Source organism: Cynocephalus volans, chromosome 3, assembly GCF_027409185.1.
Source record: "Cynocephalus volans isolate mCynVol1 chromosome 3, mCynVol1.pri, whole genome shotgun sequence".
Lineage (NCBI taxonomy): Eukaryota > Metazoa > Chordata > Mammalia > Dermoptera > Cynocephalidae > Cynocephalus > Cynocephalus volans.
In genome coordinates, this window is record NC_084462.1 from 120,719,817 (window position 1) to 120,740,596 (window position 20,780).

The following is a 20,780-nucleotide window of genomic DNA, read 5'->3' on the forward strand; positions in this document are numbered from 1 at the left end:
CTAAGAACAGTGAGCATTGTGGTGCTTTAACTTGCCCTATTTCCATCTCCCTCTCCCCAACCCCATGGTAGCCTTAAAAACCAACAACCATACAATCATGGGAAGAATCAGCAGCCCAGCAGCCATGGGAGGGAAGATAATGGGTTCAGAGCATCATTCCCAGAGAACAAAAAACTGTTTTTATGTGGCTTATGTGGCAGTTCCCTGGAAATCCTCACTCACAGGGCTTGTCTTTATTTGACCTGATTCAAATCTCAGTCAGTGCGAATAGTCATTTCTCCAGGGGTGTTTATGGAAACAATCAGTTGCAATTGTTTAACATCACAGCTACTTGAGGTTGCAATAAAAGTTGGCAAATAAGAAGCTGACCAAGAAAACTCAGGGAAAGCTGGGGAATGAGATGTCCATAGGGAGAGCTGAAGAGCTCTGACATATTTCTGGGAATCTAGAGCCCATGCACATGTTCAGGGCTGAGCACATGCCCTGGAAAGGCCTGAGAAAGCCCTAAGTTCTCACCTCTGGCTGTCCTTGAGACTCTACACAAGCAGGAAGTGAAGGCTAAGGCAGAGTTGTAAACTGCCTGCCCGAGCATTGAAGGCATGCCTCAACACACACACAGAGTTCCTCAGCAAAAGCTGGGAGACTTACTGGTTCCAGACTTTAAGGAAATCTCTGTCTAATCATTAGCTGACCACTGAGATAACTGAGCAGAGATTTCAGTGGCCACACATAGCAAAGAATACAGACCTCACAAAATTAGTTCAGGAAAACCAGTAGAAACTGTTATGTAAATGAGCCAAAGATGGCTTCCGTATATTGGCTCCTAGGTTATTTATCTCTTCACTGCAAGCTGAGACCCATTAGCTCAAAATCCCACTGATTCCAAATTCAAATTTTTACGCATCCAATTATTTTTAAAATATCCCAAATGAGCAAAATTTTAACTATTTAGAATCTGCCTGCTATGCATACCCTGCAAAACCTAACCTGATAGCCATTATCCATTGGTAAGATAGAGCCTTGTGGTTATAAGACTCCAAGCTGCTATAGCCTTTTAGAGCTTTCTGACCCAGGCACTGCTTGCCCTGCTGCTGAATGACATCACCTAGACATATACCATTTTTTTGAAAAGTTTATTTGAAAATGTAGTCCAACTAACAAAATGTGAGTCAAAAATAGCTCAAAAATAGGAGAAATTGTGGTACAAAAGGACTAACGGTAAACATCTAAACTGTTTAAACAAAGTTAAATCTTAACGATCAATGGAAATGTGATCCCTGAAATGAATAAAATTTATAAAACATTTTTTGAAAGGAAAATATTTCAAAATAATATTTAATATAATCTGGGCCTAAAGCCACAGAAAATATTAGTAGCTAAAGTATATATTGTGCTGACTGTGTCAGATATCAAATTCTAATTATATGCTACTTAGAAGACATGTATGTAAAACAAAATAGATGCCCCATAAGAGGATGGATTCATATATAAATAATAAAACAAAAATTCTGACTAAAATATCAACAAATCAAAGCCAACAGTACATTAAAGAACTATTTAATCAGTTACTGTTTATTTTCAGAATACAAGAATGGTCTAACAGGAAATTGGCCAATGCTATCTGTCACATGAGCAAGTTAAAGAAGGAAAATAATATGATTATGCCAAAAGAAATCTGGCAAAATTAACTATTCATTCAAAAAAAGAAATTGTTAGAAATCTAAGAATTAAAGAATTTGTACTTAACATGATAAAGAATATCTCTCTCAAACTAAATGACGACAGAATTCTAGAGGTATTTTTATTAGATAGGGGTCAGAAAGAATGCCTACTATTAACACTATTGGCTGTTGTTTATGGTTTTAAATATGCCCATGAATTCTTTGATACTTACTTGGGAGCAGATTCTCCTATGGAAATGGAAGAGACAAAACCAATATTTTTTGAAGATTATATGAATGGATTAATGGATTAAACATTTTTTTAAAAGCCAAAATTTATAAGAAGATATAAGTGACTATTTCATTGATCTTGAAATTGGTAAAAACAAACAAAACAAAAATATTAAAATATAAAAGCAATGGAAGAAATCATTACGAAGATGTCTAGCATTTATTGAGCACATATTATATCTAATTATTATATGGGGAAATACTCATACTCACCAGAATGTCTATAATTTAAAGACTATAACACTAAATGTTGGCGAGAATGTAGAACAATTGGAACTCTCATATACTGCCACTGGAACTGCCAAAGTTTGGCAGTTTTTAAAAAACTAAACATATACCACCTTAGGCCCAGTAATTCCACTCCAAGGTATTTACCCAAGAGAAATAAAAACTTACATTCAAAAAATGACCTGTATAGGAATGTTCATAGCAGCTTTAGTCATAATAGTCAAAAAGTGGACTCAGACCAATTGTCCATCAATAGGAAAATGGATAAGTTGTTATATTCGTAAAATGGAATAGTAACGAGCAATAAAAAGAAACAAGCAATCAATACATGCAGCAAAATTGATAAATCTCAAAAAATATTATGCTGAAAGGAATAAGCCTTACACAGAAGAGTACTACTGTACAATCCCAATGATATGAAGTTCAAGAGTAGGCAAAACTAATCTATCTATGGGCAGGAGGGAGAGTGAGCAGGGATTGATTGAAAAGGAACATAAGGACCTTTCTAGGGGTAATGATAATGTTCTATATCTTCATAAAATTTTGGATTACACAGGTGTCACATTTGTCAAAACTCAGTGCATGCACACTTAAGATTTGTGCATTTCATTGTATGTAGGTTTTACCTTAAAAGAAAGTGTTAACTAATATTATGCTCTAGTTTAAAATATGAATGCTGAAGTATTTAGAAGGAAGTGTAGTGATTCTACAATATCTGAGATACGTTAAAAAGACAAAAAGGATTAATGGATGGCTAGAGGGGTGAATAGATGACTAGATTTACCATGAAACCAACATAGGAAAGTGTTAATGATAGAATCTAGGTGGTACACATATGGCTTCTTCACCATAAAATTCAACTTTGTTGTAGGCTTGAAAAAATTTAAGTGATATGCTGGGAAAAATCATGTTTTTAAAGAAATTACTTCAGATACCTTGCCAAATAATAATAATATAATAATAATAATAATAATAATAAAGCAGGATAGAATGTTGTGTGTGTAATATGATGTAGTTTAGAGAGGGTGTGAAAGAGAGACCTAAAATAGAGAAAAGCCAGTGGTTATCTTGGGGTGTTGAGGTAATGTGTAATTTTTCTTTTCCTTTTTATATATTTTTTTACATTTTCTAAACTTTCTACAATAAATGTGAGTAACTATTATTAGAAAAAAATATTTTATCCCATAAGATTTTAAAAATAGTTTCAAGGAGACAGATCTTAATTTGGAGCACAGAGTAACACTTCCCAACAGTACAAACTATAAATAGAGGGAATGGACCTCTGAGATGGTAGGAAGGTTTCTCATCCTCCCCTGGACTCCTATCCAGGCTGGAAGACTACAGGTAGGAATATTTTAGAGAGGGTTTAAACAAGGCATGAGGGATTTTAGGGTATCCTCGAATTCTAAGATTCAATACGTGAAACAGAAAGTGCTACAGAAATGAAAAGGCGTCTTGCGTTTTCCCAATCTATTTCAAATTTGGTATTACTCCATGAAAATAAAAACGCTAATCCAAGACTTTCTGTACCAGCATACATACAAACTGTTTCGATACGTAACAGGAAAGTCACCCTTGGCACCAAATCAGAGTTGTTTTAACATCTTACTGTGCTATAGGTACGGTGGAGTAATAGTAAACCCCGTATTTGCAAAGTGTTTTAGAGTGACAGAGCACGTCCACATGCATCATCTCATCTAGTTCTGTGACAACCCTGAGACCTGGTAGGGGGAGATGGGCTTCCCCGGACACTGCAAAGCTGAAGGCAGCACGACTGCTCAGGGATACCCGGGCATGGACTCTGCTTTCTCTCCTACAGGGGGAGGGCCCTTGTTGGTGCTGCATTTGGTTCAAGAACATGAACTTGATTTCTGTAAACATTTCCTTAAAGAGATGCACAAAGTTAGTTCAGGTATGTTTTTATGGCTTGTTTCTTTCTCAACCCCTTCAGCACTCTATCTGGAAGGAGTGTGGATGTCAGCGGGTGACCCTGTGATGAGCCAGGGGTAAAGGAAAAGCTGAGCAAAGGTGGGCTGCTCACACCCCCGCTCTGTGCGAGATTCTCTCACCCATGGCCACACCATAGTGGGGTGGGTGGAGGGGTGTTTGTGTGTTGGGGCTTTTCCTTCAATTAGGAATTTATCTTCAATGATGCACATTCATACTGTTATCTCTGTTTTTCTGTTTTTATTTTACTTATTTATTGTAGATGAGGAAACTGAAGTTCAGAGAGATTAAGTAGAAGACCCAGGGCTGGAATGTGTGACACCAGTGCTTTTGGGGGAGCAGAAAAGAGAGCAAAATTTGGGGGATTATTATTCAAATGAGTTCCCAGCTAAATCCATAAGTTCCTTTAGGTTTGCCAGTGGATATAAAAAACAAACCCAAAGCAAAAATACTAATTAGCACTTTGGATTTATTTAAAGTATTTTAAAAATTCTGAATGCTGTCCTAAGCATTGGAAAGCATTCCTCTGAGGGCAAGACTGTGTACTTCCAAGATGGTTCATTAGATATTCTTTTTCTCTCAAATGATGGTGGAGAACTAGAAGAAAGAGCTCTGGCCCTGGCACTTTCTATTGATGCTTCATTTAGACTGGGACTTTTTTCATCTGAGACATTTTGGCTACCCATCCTGTTTGTAAAAGGAGGTGGGGGGAGGGTGCAATTGCATCTAAGGCCAACCAAGCGAGCTTAGAGTAATTGTGCAAAGCCATGACCACAAATCAAACAACAGTGCAATAAATCGCATCACATTTTTTGAAAGCTACTATATGAAAAACCAGAATGGGATGGAGGCAACAACATGTTTCAGTAGTCTGAAATATTTACTTTGAAAAGAGATTTTATATCAAAGCTTGAAGAACTTTCCACAAAATCTTTTAAAGCTAGGACCAACATAGATGACTTTTTATCATTTCTTGCCTTCAAAGCTGTGAAAACTCAGTCTGATATACAATACTTCTGTATTTGACTAGTTCTATGTAGTGGAGTAAATCCTGTCTTTACCAAGAAAGGGCCCTTCATGTTCCAGCCCTGAAATGAAGAGGCCCAGCCCACTGCCTGTTCTGCGTTAACAGCATTTCCAATGTTAGCTGCTTCTCCAACCTTTCAGGTTGTTGCAGCCTTAACTAAGGACTGCCAAGGAAAAAACGTCAGAGAAGCGGTATCATCCTCATTTTTCCAAATATCGAGACCAATCCATCACCCAAACATCTAAATTTCCAGGCTGTCTTCAAAACTCTACACACAATCCTTGGCTGACTCCAAGCCTGGCTGCTGAGTGTGGAGTCGATTGGGAAGAGGACTTCCCTATTCCAGAATTTCAGGGCCTTTGGAAGCCTCCCTGCCCCTTTGCATTCACATGCCCTAAATACTTCTCCAACTCCAGGGTAGCCTGAAATCATTCAATTAGAGGTTTATTTCTTGAGCTTGGCTTCTGCGAAAATGCAATACTGCTAGGGGAGTTAATGGCAACTTTCAAGTCAGTGTGAAGATGTTCATTAGATATCTTTATGGAGAAGGTTGTGAATGAGCAGAAGAACAATTGGTCCATCTCCAGGAAAGCAGGAAAGCAGTTAAGAGGAAAAACTATTTTCCGAGAGAGAGAGGCTGGGAATATGGGCATCTTTGGACTACACTTTTTTCTCTGGCTGGCCTTGGTCTTAAGCATTAAAATGCTCTTCATCTCTATCATGAAGCCTTACCTACTTATCTGATAAACTATTCTAATCAAAAGCCACATAAAATTTGTGTGCTCAATTTTTCTCTATCTTGACCAAATACAGGAAATGAATCACTTTGCAAAGCACACTGAGAACAGCCAAAGCAATCTACAAATTGTGTAATCCTGTCCCAGCTCCTGACTCTATGTATTCAGCAAGGACTTCAAGAGAAACCTCATTCTTGTTCTCCCTCTCAAATGCACACACCCGATTTTTTTTTTGGTAAACATGTGGGCTTCGATTTTGCAATCTCCTGTTTTGGGAACAAGCATTAAATAGTAACACTCCTTTTGCTTTGTGCTTTTTCCTAGTGTTTTGTCCTCATATTGAGATACATTGGAACAGACTTTTAACTAGGAAAATATTGAGGGTCCCTCCTTTTCTTGTGTACACATGTACATATACACAGAGAGGCTTATAAAAACTATGTGACAGTGAACTGTTAGGTGGTGGCCTATCTAACCCTATTTTTAGCACAGGATGAAAATACCCGAATGACAGAAAAGAACTGATTTTCCTGAATCTCTCAGCCAACCTATTGGCAAAGACTAGAACTAGACTCCTGTTTCAGATATTCTATTTTATTCTTGTTTACTGAGTTGGGCTAACTGTGGAGACTCAACTATATTTTCTATTTCTGAAGCTGTTTTAAAAGCAACCAAAGTAAGCAGGTATATTATCTTTGCTAAGAGATGGTGTGATGTTCTAACTATACTTATCACTGAATTCAAGTACAGCATCTTTATAAAGTCTCTGTGCCATTTTTAAACTTCACTTCAAAAGCATACGAGGTAGACATGATAGTAAACTGTAAATGGAATTTAAAGGCAAATTCAATTTTCTTCTTGGAGCTGTCATGAACTTCAATTCTGCTGACCATATTTCATTTGTCACAGGATCTGAAATGAGTACATATTGTGTGCAATTGTGTAATGTAGTTGTCCTAAACTTTAATACATTTACTTTTGAGTACCATTTACAGACTGTCTCTAACACGCACAACCTGAGTTATTAAAGTTTAAAAGTGCACAAGGCCCTTATGAAGACCCTGTTCATAGTTCAAGTACAGAGTACAGGAATTCTGGCTAAATTACCTTCTTTTGCTGCCAGCCCATCTCCTTCATTTCAGACAGGCTACAGATCGAGAGAACTGTATGTTCCTTTTCAATAAAAAGTAGAAATTTTTAAACTCTAATATTTAGTGACTAACTGGCGCTAAAAGACATGGCAACATTTTTAAAGTGGATTCCTGCTTAGAATACATAGTTCTAATGTTAAGATCTAATTGGAGTGACAAAAGGCACTGGAGAAGAGAAAGAGCAATTAAATCAGATAACTAGAAGGCTGACCATCCCGAATACCTTGGTCATTCAGCAACTATCAATTTAGATTCTATTATTTCTTCAAGATCCATGCAAGTGCATGTCATGTTTCTGAATACTCTCAGTTCAGAGGGACACAGCCAGCCCTTCACTGAATTCCTAAAGCATCTTTAAAGTGAGTCTGCACTCAGAGAGACCTCAGATATCATCTATCCCTTTTGTGGCAGAGTTGGGCCTAGAACCCAGGACTATTTTCTTCCTTCCAGACCCTACTTAGTCCTGGGATAGGGGTGGTCAAATTTGTAGCTTGAAGGAAAACCAGATCTGGGGGAGAAGAATGATGATTCAAAATTGCCTGAGTTTTGAATCTGAGTGGCTTAGAAAACATGGGGAGCTCACGTTAAAGAAAAGGTAATAAGTTTCATATTAAACATGTTCAGTTTGAGATGGCAGAACATCAAATCTATTTGGCTTGGATGAATTGGGATTCTCAGAACCATAAAGGGCTAAAAGCTTTGTGAAAATGGCAGGAATCTCTGTAGAATGATGTACAAAACAAGTGTTAACCTTGGTGGTGAAAATTTAAAGCTTGACTCAGTGGTCTAGGCAGTGAGCAGCCTTGGATGACATGCCAAAGCCTGTTAGAGTGATGAGCAAGGCGGCTCCAATGACTCTGCTTCCTCAGTAGCAACTGTAGCCTTTTCATTTGGAGCAAGTCTTTTCTGGTCAGCCCCATTCTATAGGTCAGGTCAAAGGTCAGCAAACTACAGCCTGTGGACCAATTCTGGCTAAGCACCTGTTTTTGGAGAGCCTGTTAGCTAAAAATGTTTCTCCAATTTTGAAATGGCTTAAAAAATCAAAAGAAGAATAATAATCTGTGGTATGTAAAAATTACATGAAATTCAAATTTCAGTGTACATAAGGTGTTATTAGAACACAGCCATCTGCATTCATTTATATATTGTCTTTGGTTTCTTCACACTACAGCAGCAAAGTTGAGTAGTTGCAACAGAGACCATATGGCCCACAAAGACTAAAATATTTGCTATGTAGCTCAGAACAATTTTGCTGACTCTTGCCTTAGGTCTTTAAGGGTTCAAATATCTGAAGATGGCTTTTGATTCTTAGTATTCCCATCCATTCATCCATTTATCCATACATTCTTGCATTCATCCATGTATCTAGCCAGCCAGCCATCTAGTATTTATCAAGTATGTAAAGTTCTGAAGAGTTCCAAGACCTAATCCCAACTCTCAATACAAGTGTTACGTACCAGTGCTATAGCAGTGCAATCTCTTCTAGAAAGAATTTTGCATTCAGTTGGAGAATTAAAGTACATACTTCACAGGATGATTGAGTGCTGAATTTTTAGTATCCTTAGGTTCCTCCTCATCAGGGCCCTCTTCCTCAGGGCTCAGCCCTCCCCGGGGTTGAAAGAGGGATTTGTCTCTGAAGTAAGAGTGGGACTGAAATTGTGGCTGTCAACCCAGGGGCTCTAGTTAAATGGAAGAGGAGGATTACTGAGGATGAGAACCAGGCTAAGCCTGAGGAGCTGCAGAGTTTGATTAATTGAGTATGGCTTGTTTCTCTAGCCAGGACGCAGACACATTATTACTTTCATGGGCCTCTGGCACTTTCACCTTTGTGGGCACCTTTCTCTGTTAAAAAAAATTATAAAAATTAAAAATGTTATGACTGCATTGGTATAAATACAAATATAAAGCAGATTTGGCTTATTAGTATATTCAAATTTTTGTGATTTTAAAAGAAATTAAAAGTAATATTTTTGTGTGCCCCTAAAAGTATTGTGGGACCTAGGCATTATGCATACTGTGCTCATTGGAGAATTCAACCCAGCTAAGTCTTTATCCCAAGCAGAGAGAAGATAGTCATGGTGAGACCATGTTACTTCCCACCATTTTGTGTGTGGTCTTTCAGTTAGAAATGCTTTCAGCTACAAGTAACGAAGTTTAACTAACAGTTGAATAGATGGTAGCAATATTTATTACTTACCTATAATGTATGGAAGTAGGCAATTTCAGGACTGGCCTAGATGTTTGACTATTGTCAATTTCCATCATTCTGCTCTGCCATCCCTAGAATGTTGGCTTTTCATCCACATGCATATGTCCCCGTGGTCTCAAGATGGCTGCTCTTTTGCTTTCACATTCAAAGTGGGAGGAAGATGAAGGGCACTGTACTGGTATGTCTGGAAAGCAAAGTCTTTCTGGGGCATGGGAGAAGGGGCTTGGAAGTAGCTATTAAATAAGCCAAGCAGAAATGTTGACCATGGGTGAGATGCGGCTGTTCTCTTTGAGACATACCATAGGCTAATTATTATTTTTCTCATTACAGCTACCTTAGTCTCATAGTTAGTAAAAAATTCCTCCAAGACGCTGGCAGTGAGTTGTTAGTTTTAGTCAGTATGTTTTTCTTCCTTCTCTGTCTTTAAGGGAATTGGGAGAGGATACATCAGCGTGTGCTACATGGAAGACATTTAAAATGGAGCTGAGTTTTCAAACATTCATATCCTTTATCTCATATGAGCATGTGAGGTAAGTATATATGGTTGATAGGTAGGTATAAAACTATACTGCAAAATTTACATGTGAAATTGAGAGCTACAGAGACTAAATAATAAAGAAGACAGATGGTCATAAGTCATGATGCCCAAGGATAACGAACAATGAGCTAGACACAGCACAGCAGGTCCTCAGTACTTGTTCCAGGTCAGACCCAATTGCTTTCTATTGTGTTTATCCCACTATCTAGTCTAATGATAAAAGAGCATTTCAGAAACAAAACGCACTGTCCACAACATAGTTTGGAAACCCAGGAGTTTCTTCCATTTCATCATGGATATAACCATTTCAACCTCTCTCTTTCTCTGGTGTGAATATTTAAGTAATTTTGCCTTATTCCCCTATCTGTAAAATGGGAATTATTTTATAGAGTACTTGCCTTGCTGAGTGCTACTTGAATTAATTTGTTAAATGTGAATAAAAGGCTTTTTGAGATGAAAAGTGCTAGGCATTACTATTAGTTCTTCTAATGGTGTATTTAGTGTACAGTGGTTAAATTTCAAAAACAAAGCAAAACACTCTGATAAAAGGGTGAAATTCTCTGTAATAGGTAGCACTTAGCTGACGATGTTGCTAGCTAAATGGTCATGAGTCTATTTTAGTATTCTCCCAAGTGAAATGAATACATAAAATAAAAATTAAATGAGTTTCACTTAGAAGTAAACTACATTTAGTGACAGAGTTTATTTGACCTACAGGCTTTGAGTATTCAGGCAGCAACATTTTGTGTTGTCAGTACGACCTTCGCTGTATTTTTCAATTATTCTAGTTTTATACTCTTTCTGTTTTCCCATTATTGCCTACAGATAACCATTGTTGAATAAATGAATTATTCTTCATCTGTGTTGCTAGATTTTTCAACTAAAATACTTCCTCGACACTTATGAGCTGCCTCTCTTGCACAATATAAACCTTTTATCATGCCTGTTTTTGTATTCTGCAATGAAATTTTTCCCGTGGTTTCATGTATATATACATTTCTGCCCTAACTACAAGAACAGAAGCTACCTCCTTTATTTTTTTGGAATTCCTAATGAAAATTTTATTAATATAACAAACATAATATAATCCTTTATGTTTATATAAACATACATAAACAAAAATATAAACATATTACTTAACACCATTTTCAAAGCATTTTTCTATATCTATTAGTTCATTTGATCTTCAGTTGGGTATGTGTTATTCCTATAAAAAAAGCTCCATCATATATATTTATTCATTTTTTTCCTTGCCAAATGGAAAAGAAATCCTACAATCAATTCATGATTTATAAGGTCTTTAGAGAAACATGAAATTAATACTTTCATAATATCACTTTCACTTTTGTTTGTCCTCAAAACTCCAAGATAGAAATATTAGGAGATTGCAGGCCAGAGAGGTTAAAGGATATTCCTAAAGTTATGTGCTATCTGGTGGACAGTATGACACCAGAACTTTGGGAAAGCCATTATCCCTTGGTAGAAATGCTCTGAGGTAGACATTCTTCTTCAGTGGCAAAGAAGCCTGGAGGAGCTGAATGGTCTTTGAAAACACTTTTTCAAGCACAGAAAATCATCCTACCAGCAAACACTGAACACCTCCCAAGCCAAGCACACTCTGTTTGTAAAGGTAACCAAAGCCTATTTCTATCCTCAAGTGACTTTGTAACTTGTAGGTGAGACATACATTTACATAAGTCCCTGCAAATTAATGGAGACTGTCTTTTGCTAAATCAGATAAGACCACATTTCACTGTGCCTGTTCAGCCCAGGGGGTGGCCGAGGCTGGGAGAGCGGGGGATGGGAAGCATTAAGGAAACCTTTACAGATGGGTAAATCATATCACTGAATGGAAATAAGAAGAAGATATCAATAACTTTATGTAAAACTGGCTAGTACTCATTTCATTACGATTATTTATCTGCATATCTATCATTGCCATTGAATTCTGAGCTCCTCATTGCCATAAACCATTTCGTGGCAGAGACTGCTAGTTGAACATGAAAATTCATTCTCCCATTCTTCCTTAGCACCAGGATCCTGACTTTTTCACTGGAAGAGTGACACCAGAATAAAGTCTGTATCTCTCAGCCTTCCTTGCAGCTGAGTATGTGACTAAGTTCTGGCAAATAAGATGTGAGCAGAATTGTTAAGTGAGAGTTCTGGAAAGACTCCTTAAGGGGAAGATGTGTAGACTTCCACTGCTTTTACTTCCATCTTTTGTCCTGCTGCCTGGGATACAGGTGTCGTAAGGGATGTTTCAGCAATTATATTGGACCATGAGATGACCCTGAGGGTGAAAACCAAAATAGAGGAGAAAAAAGATTTGGGGTCCCTGATGATTTTTTGGAACTCCCATCCCCTGAGCTGCCTAACTTTAGTCTTATTTTACACAAGAGAATAAACCCGTGTTAAAGCCACAGTTAAGTTTCAGTTGATAGCAGCTGAAACAATCCTAACCAATACAAAACATATCTCTGTTTTCCCAGCATGGTGCCTAAATTGGTAGTTGCTCAGAATACATGCACTTTAAATTTTATTTAATTACTCATACCTGCGTTCCAAAAAGAATTAAAGACAGGGTGCTAAATAAATGGCTTCAAAAATTAAAATTATACCGGCTTACCAAGGAAGAGTAAAAAGGCCAAATCAGGAAAACAAATGTAAGAAGGAAGGGTCTGTTCTCAAGACATAAAATCCTAGAAATTATGCAGAGAAATGTAAAGGTAAATGTCACTATTCCTTTGCTAAGTAAGAAAATCTGGAAACATAATTTAAAAATTATCTTAATACATAGATAATAAAATAAAAATTTGGTAGTAAATAATTGACCCTAAGTATGAGTTACTAATACATTAAAGGACAAAATCAAATTCAAAGTGATAGCTGAGAATTGATCCACATTAGGGCAGGGAAAGGTTGAGCTGCATAACTGGTGAGTAATATCTGAAGGAATAAAAGGAACAAACAAAATCATGACAAAAATAAGCTAGGTCAGAGAATCATGTGCTATATAAGTACTGGTAACTATGATTTATTTAACAATCACTGACTTAACAATTCTTCTGTGCCTGGCACTGTTCTAAACACTTTACAAATATTAACTCATGGAATCCATATAACAACCTTATGTGGTAGTTCTTGTTATTATGCCCATTTTTCAGATGGGGAAACTGAAGCCCAGAGAGCCCAAGATCACACCGTAAGTGGAGAAGCAGGATTTTTACCCAAAGACCAACATTTTAAGATGAAAAATGTTAGGCATTATTATTAGTTCTTCTAAAGTTTGCTTTAGTGTACCGCATTACTGATGGGCAGACCAGCTTCTTGGCTTCTTTAGATCAACTTCATGTTTTGAAATTGTGGAGGAAGAAAAGGGAATCTGGAAAGGGCCCAGAGAAAGGTTAAAAAGAAAAATCATAGGATGGACAATAGGATCCTTGAGAAAAAGCCAAAGTTGCTGAGTGCCTTTTATTTAGAGAAGACACCAGTGAATTTCACCTCCAATGAGAGTGTAGTCAGATGCAAGAACTACTTAATTCTGATAGCTGTAAAGGAAGGTGTTGGAGTCTTTGATCCTGATAGTTCTTAAAATGGGGATAGACAATGTAAAATATAAAAATTCTGAAGATTTTATAAAACACGTGTATCACTTCTTCCATATATATCCTCCTGAATTAATCCTTATGATTCACATAAATATGCATAAATTTTTAATGCCTTCTCTGTCTTTCTCTCCTTTGTCTTCTTGGAAACTCTTCCTCATCTCCCAAGATACCGCTCCAATGTCATTCCCTCCTGAAGCTGCCTAACCCTCACTCTGCCCCTTCCCAAGTGCAGTTGACTAGATGGAGCTTCAAAATTTGTAGCCATTCTAGACATTTCTATCCTAGCTATTTTCCCATGGTTCATTCACAAGCATACAGTCCTCAAACAGGCTATGACCTTCCTGCAGGAACCACCCAGCACAGAGATAGGCACATGCTGGACACTGAAGAAAAAACTTGAGTGAAAAAAAATAACCAATTGACTAACTATGTTCAGTGTACTTGTGAAGACTTGTGTAATCCAGAGAGAGCAATAGAGTTTTGTAAATGCTTCCTGAAATTTGACAACAATGATGTGAAGACACAGATTTCTGTCCAGGAGCAAAGTCAGAATTAGAAACCAAAGGAAATAATCAGATGGTGTGTTACCAATTATTTTTTCTTTAGTTGCCTGCTGACCTTGTCATCTATGGCCAGGAGATGACATTGTTGATTCTTTAACCTTTGTCCTTAAAAAGGTAAAGAAAGCATCTCTAGCACAGTACTTGAAACAACAGACAGACAAAAGGCAGGGGGAAATTGGAGTTTGCTCTTCACAGTTTCCTTGAGAATTTTTAGTAGGTTTATACTGCACCCTTAGTACTTTGGCTATGACCTCTGTATACCCCAAGGTCAGGTCAGCTTTGCACACAGCTTATGGACTAAACCTTTTGGACCAGCCTAGAGCCTGTGAGCCTTTACTGGTCTCAAGAACATGCACCCAAACCTGCATATTGCTTTCTTTTGCTTTACTGGGGGTGAGGGCTCCTTTTTAAACCTAAGGTTCAAAAGACAGTAGCTAGAATTTATGCTGAAGTGGAGTAACAGGCTTTGGAGCTGAGCAGCGACCTAATGCAGGTGAAAAGCAAGTATTGATTACTTAAAGAAAGTTAAAATAAAAGCAATTTTTCTCCCCATTTTGGCACATTGCTGCTTTTGGCCTATCCACTCATAGCTAAAAAAGCATTCTTTCCTGATAATCAAGCTTCAGCTGTCTGAATTTCAGGCCGAGCCTCTCCTCCTGAGCTCTGCTGAAGAGCTGCTTTAATTAACCATTATACCACAGATGTTATTGATTTTTTTTTCAAATCTGGTTGAAACATCATTGTGCTGGATCATGGCCAAAACTAAGGCCTGAATTTGTGTGTGTGTGCTGCTTTTACTCCTGCATACCTTATTAGTCTCCATATCTGTTAAGTGCAATCCTTAGTATTAACTCAGAAAATATAGAATTGATTTTTAGCCTAGCAGCCGTGATCTAAGGGCTCCTAATTTGAAATCTGAAAACCTCAGTTGCTGAGGAAGTCTTTCTGTTGTTACTCTACACTTCCTTGAAATGAGCTTCTTATTCTTTAATTTAAAAAAGAAATCCCCCTCTGTCTTTTACTTCTCTTTCTTTGACACACACGTTTAGAGGTTTCACAGGAACATGACCCATTTCTTGCATTTTGAAAGTTTGTCATAAAAGGCCTCCAGAGTCTTATTCTCATTTGTCCTAAATGTTTGACCTGCAATGTAAGACTGTATGAAATTTTGAAATCGAAGTGCCTCAACATTTTCCATATTTTGGAGGAAAATTTGGAAGAACTTGAGTGGCATTCACTTCGAGCAAATTGCAGAATATCAGAAACAACGGGGTATCTGCATTCCTTTTACAATCCACCTTCCAGTGATAATAAACTCAAGGACCAAACAATCACAGTAGGTTTCTAAATTCTGATAAGGTTTCTGTGAGTTTAGTGATATGTTCTTTAAACGTAATTTGAAGCTTTTAAAATACTGTAATGGCAGCTCTTGACCTTTAAAAATCACATGGAGCAAGAGGCAGTGAAAAATGTTTATTTACTTTGCATTAGTGGCTAACCTCCTGTTCCTTCCTAGAACTAGTAGTTCTTTTATACTCAGGAACTCACGCATGTCACCCCCATTCTTCCAACGCGAACCAGACAGGCCCACTTGAGCTGCAGAAACAATGGCCTGTAGTCAGTCCTATGCCTCAGTGCGAAACAACAATGCACGCCTCTTGACAAATTCTGGCGTCGCGAGTGGAATCTTGCAGTTCAACATGTCTGCTGAACAGAAGTTGGAAAAAGAAAAGATCATCTTGTAAACAATTAATTAATGTTTGTCATGAATTATCATTTTTACTTCCTTCTCAAGAGGCTCAAAGGGAATAAAAAGGCATTTTTGCAGGTGGTGGCATTCAAACTAAGGGCAATCAAAGGTTTGAGAGCTGAGGCACAGCACTCTGAGTCTCTAAGGGTGAATGGTGCTAGGATTAGAGCACAGCAGGGGGTTGAGGGCTTCAGGTGTGAAGCTTAATGTTTGTGATCAGCAAAAAAAGTCTTGAATTTATCTAAACTGCTCTTCTGCTAACAGTACTTCTAGCACATAAATGTTCTGAAACTGACAAGTGTTCTCATTGCTCTTCTAATGCAAACATGATCTGCATTTGAAAGATGCATCCCTTTTGCCTAATTTACAATGTGCATCACAAAGAGCGTGAGATGATGACCCCACAAACACACACACACACACACACTCCAGACGTGCACGCTGCATGCATATACACACATGCAACCTCTTTCTTGCCTGGATCTTCTCTGAAGCTCCCAGCAAAGTTATCCTGCAAGATTGTTTTTCTCTATATTCGTGAGCCAGAGGTTGAGAACTGGGAGACTTAATAGCCATCTGACCAGTGAGTTTCTCTGATACTGTATATGAATAACTCCTTTTCATTTGGTTTGGATATTGCCTAGAATTTTTCATGCTGCGTTTTAATTTGCAGTCTTTCCCTGCCTCCTCCCACCACCCTCACTTCTATCAGTAGCAAGATATTGAAGGGTAACCAATATATATCAATTTAAAACACATACACAACACCAAGAATATCAAAACTTCCTAAAGAATTATGAGTAATGTTTTCATCCCCTAGAACTGACAACCTAGGTGGGCATTGTTGATAGTAGGTTGCTAAAGTCCTACTTGCCAAACTATTCATATAAATACTTCTGATCACTTAATGAATCCTCTCCATAATCTACTGCTGAACTCGTTTTCTCTCTGCATCATCAATAGATGTCACCCAGTGGGCTCTAAAAAGAAATACTAAGTTCAAGGTTGATGAGACATCACTTACCAAAAATGAGTCAGACAAAACTTGGAAGGGCAAAGATGAAGCTGAGACTCCTGAGTTAATTTTTAGTCTAACCTTCCCAAATTCTCCCCTACCCCATTGTTCCTACTCACTTTCTTTTCCACATTCATATTTCCTATTCCCTTTGGTATTCACTTACCATCATCGAATAAACACAGGTTTGGGGGCACCAAGCCTGTCGGCCCTGAGGGGTCCAGTTCATAAAGGTAGATGCAGGCACACATTTGCCTCCTTTTGCCTTGACTCCTCTGGAGCTAATAAAGCTGAGTGCTGATCTGAGGTTTATGGTCACCATACTAGACTATGTCATGGGGTTCCCTTGAACCCAAGTATGGGGTACAAACCTGTGGGCTTCAATTTAGGAAAGACCCCCCCAAAATATAGAAAAGTTTGGGTAGAAAGGGCCAAACTGGAATATCATCAGGTCAGAGATATGAAAGAAGAGATAGAAAGTTTAGAAGAGAAAGGGACCCAGGAGGAAAGAAAACCAGCACAACCCCCGAGATAGAATGGAGAGAAGTTGTAGAGGTCAAGGAGCCCCTTTCCTGACATCTCTGGAAACCGGCTTGTTAACTTCTAGGAGCAGGTAAAATGACTTCCCAGAAAACGTAAGTTAATTTCTCAATATTACCAAAGTTCTTCAAACCCAGAAGCCTATTTTAGTTTGATTCCCTACTTTTGGTGAAGATGTCAAAATTCCATTGAAAGCCTAATGCCAACTGCTATAGAATTATATATAAAAACAGTAAAGAGAAAATAACAATGGTTGTGATTAAAATGAAAAAGAATAGAGTTAATGACATCCAGTACCCAAAGGAGCACTCCAAACCTGTGACAGGTACTTTGAGGTTGTTGCTAAGTTCCAAGATCTGTGGCTGTGCTTGGTGGCCTACCCATACCCACACTGTCTCTCTGAGCCTACCTAATCTTCCCCTACATCCTTGCTGAACAATGTTCTGCATTGTCTCCAAGAAAGATCATTTGTTTGGGGGAGAGGAAGTCCACCTTTATTCCATGCCTGCTTGGTGCCAGGCTCCATGCCATGTGCTACTATTTATTCCCACTATTTTGTCATTTTTTGGCGGCTGGCCAGTATGGGGATCCGAACTCTTGACCTTAGTGTTATCTACTCCGCTCTCTAACCAACTGAGCTAACTTGGCCAGCCCCTTCTCACTACTTTGGATGACTGAGATAGCACTCACGAGGGCTTGAGGGGATGGGGCTGAAAAACGCTCCCAAAGAGTGAAAAATTCAAAGTCTGTGTAGCTTTTATTGGTGTTGGATCAATTGGTCTAGATCTAACTGATAAATGTCTTACCATAGGATGAATTTTTACAAAATTAAGAACATTTAGCTTCAAATAAATGGCATCGATTATTCCAACCATAAAAAATAAGTGCAAAAAATGTATCAGCCTGATGCCCTCCCCCTACAAGGAAAGACAAAGATTGAAAAATAGACTGAAAAAAGAATATGAAAACCATTGCAATGTAAACAGATTCCCCAACAAGTGTTTAGCTGCAAGGTACATTTAACCCAAAGCCACAAAGAATAGTTTTAAGGAGTATCACTAGGAATATATCTTCTTCCTTCTATAGCAGAAAAACAGGTTTTGGGGGGAATAAAATCCTTCTATAAATTGCTGATGAATGCCCCCACTCAACCACCCAAGAAAGAGTTGATGAAAGAATTAAAAATTGTTACCACTTGAACAGCTCTCCTGGTTGGATCTGTCTCTTCCAAAGGGATTGACCTTTCTAGGACTTCTGTCCCCATGAGAGGTCCCACCCATCCTGTTACTATTTTAAGGAGATCTGTGAAAGGCTCCTTATTTTGCTTCCTTTCCCCCCCACTTATGCCACCACTGTGTGCTAGTTCTTGAAATTAATCAAGGGCCCCTTCTGAGAAAGGGATTCCTCTTAACGGAACTGGACACTTGTCTGCCTTCCCGCGTCCCCTCGCTCTGCCAGCCCTGCTCCCCAAAGCTCCCCAGACAAAGCCCCAGGACTCCCGGGGAAGCTGCGAGGAGCCGCAGACCTGCCCTTGCCAGACAGCTGCTGTTTGAACCCTGTTCTGACCGTAAAATCAAAAGTGGGTCCGAGGGAAGCGGTAAACACTGTGCAATGAGCCTTTTGAAGGCAGCTGATGCCTCATTTGGGGTGACATGTTGTGGCTGATGAGTGTGGATGATGCGGGGTTTTCGATAAGTGCCTCATCAGTATCCTCATCATGCTCGTGTTGCTCCGCCGCGGCGTGTGCCCTGACTTGATTGTAATTGCCCGAATCTGCTCCCGCTGCTCAGGCGCGCACAGTAATATGCAATAAAACAGCAAGAAGTGAATGTTAACCATCTGAGTTCTGACACGGCGGCTCTGCAGTTCAAGATCTCCATTAAGGACCGAGAGGGGGGGAAAAAACCTGTAAGAAAAGAAGGAATCGGAAAATTCCCAGGATCTGCTTCTGTGATGAAAGGGAAAGTCCCTAAATCAAGGAGCTTTTCGTCTTTTTAGGTCCTCACAGGTAGAGACTAAGAGGTAGTTTGCTGGTATTTATTTATGGATAATTAAAAACGTGTACGTCCTGGCTGTCCCTGCTTTTGCTCATATCTACTAGATTTACTGCTGTAGCCTTTTCCCAGGTGTGGGTGGTGGTCAGCTTTCTTCAGGGTAGGTGGAAGAGACAGAGTACCCCCTATCTGCTAGTGCCCTGGGTATGCAGCGGGTTGCTTCAGGTACTGAATTTATAGGATCCAATTTTTCAGCCAACTCAGAGAAGCGACATCTGAAGCACTGCCTAATCAAGTCACCTACTGCTGGCTGGCTTGGTTGAAGACTTCACTAATATGCAGCATGACACAGGTTGTCTTTTGTTTTTTCTACCATTTTCACACACCTATGGAGGCCTCATTCAGTACTTTGAAACGAAACCTGATAGTATCAGGGCACCTGGAGGACCAACTCCCGGGGAGTGAGGTAGGCCCAGGACTGTGTATTTCACCTTCAATTCTAAGAAAAGCCTGTCTGGGAAAGGAGACCTTAGTCAGGTATGGGTGGTGTGATCACCTTTCCTCTCTGAGGTGAGATATTTTAAATAAGGGAGGGGGAGGAATTGTAGTTTATTTTTAAAGAAATAAGGTAATTTTCTTAGTTAAGTTAGACTTTGTACAGTCTGGATTTCAGTATATATCTAATATATATATATATATATACATACTTGAAAACCTAATTTCTGTATTATTCACCTACTTTTCTTAGCCCTACCCTCCACCCCCTACCCTTAAAAAAAAAATCATCGAATGAACCAAAATTGCTTATCCTTTGTAGGTAAATGCTATCCAACCTATTGTCTGCCTAGGAACATTTCTTAAATATCTCAAGGAAAATACCATATTCTTTGCAGTTTCCTATTAATTGAGTCCTTTGGGAGCCAGTGGCAATGGTAACTTCTGAGTGAAATTTTAATTACATATGGAAACATTTACCATTGTTTTTCATTTTAAAGAAAGTAGAATTTGCCTAAAGCATTTTCCCCCCTCCCTATTTCTAATAGCACTGTCTTTTCAGAACTTTGCAAATGCTGTTTGTTCAGACTGTGGGTTTTCTTTTTTTTTTTTAAAGCCTCATGTCTGAAACTAATGAATTCAGCCTGCACTCCCACTTGGAAGCCCTACACAGATGGAGTTTCATTAACTGTTTGAATATCTGTATCAGTAACTGCTCAAGAGAAACAATTCCTGCCCACAAGCATAATTAATAGAACCCTTCACAGGAAAAGACCATGTCTTACAGTAACTACTTGGCCCTAGCTTAGCAAACCTGTCAGATTCAACTTCCTGCCTAGGCCAGTCCTTTCTAAAAGCAACCAGAAAGTTCCTCTTCGGATAGAGTGAGTGACTGTAACTGCTTGCCTGCAACTGCTGCAGCCTCCCAGGTCTTGCCTAAATTCCTGGTAGGTTCAACCTGGGTCAATACAGGAAGAGAATGAAATTACCCTGTAGCTGCTACTCTCAGTAATGCTAGCAGGGTCT